Source organism: Dipodomys spectabilis, unplaced genomic scaffold (genome assembly GCF_019054845.1).
Source record: "Dipodomys spectabilis isolate Male_0828 unplaced genomic scaffold, ASM1905484v1 ptg000121l, whole genome shotgun sequence".
In the NCBI taxonomy this organism is placed as follows: domain Eukaryota; kingdom Metazoa; phylum Chordata; class Mammalia; order Rodentia; family Heteromyidae; genus Dipodomys; species Dipodomys spectabilis.
This window is the reverse complement of record NW_024870798.1, coordinates 9,009,182-9,009,900: the sequence shown is the minus strand read 5'-3', so window position 1 is coordinate 9,009,900 and position 719 is coordinate 9,009,182. Positions and strand designations below refer to the sequence as shown.

Sequence of the window (719 nt, the reverse complement as noted above, 5' to 3'; positions counted from 1 at the left end):
GTGCCAGTAAGACGTCATTTGGAAAATTTAAGCTGAAGAAGTTTAGAAGTAGCTCTTAAGCAAGGCTTACGTTGAATCTATTAGCTCCACAAAGCTAACTCAGTTACATAAATAAGAACTTGAAAAAGCCATCACATTAGGACCTAGCTATAAGTGCTTCAAAGTATGATCAAATCTAAAATGAAAAAGCCTTAAAATTGTCATTGACAAAAAAACGCAAATGTGAGCAATCGACCGAACAATATAATTTTTTTTCCACTATACACATTATTTTAGGGAAATAAGATCAATAGTATTGTTAGGAACAATAAGGTTTCCTTGCTACAAATAGGCACCCAAGGATATAAGCCTGTATAAAGATTGCATCATTAACTACTTAAATTTAGAGGATACTACATGCTTCAGCAGCACGTATACCCAAATTACAACAATACAGAGATTAACATAACACTTGCACAAGGATAATATGAAAATTTGTGAAGTATTCCATATTTTTCATTGTTCAGTTGCAGAAATGAAAAACAGTTATTAAAAGGTTAATTACAAAATTACAAGTGTAACAATATATGCAAGTGTTAGAATTAAACGTTAGTTTGACATCAGTGTATTAAATCTTCACCTTAGAAAGGCCTTTACATAGAACTTCACAAAACTTTTGAAATTAGTTAACATTATCATTTTATCCCAAAGAAACAAACTACTATAAGAACCTAGAAAAA

The 719-nt window shown here is 30.6% G+C and overlaps 1 pseudogene; it reads left to right on the top strand.

Annotated features, from left to right (window-relative positions):
- Positions 1-396: 396 nt before the first annotated feature.
- Positions 397-496, top strand: LOC122115605 (annotated as a pseudogene).
- The last annotated feature ends 223 nt before the right edge of the window (positions 497-719 follow it).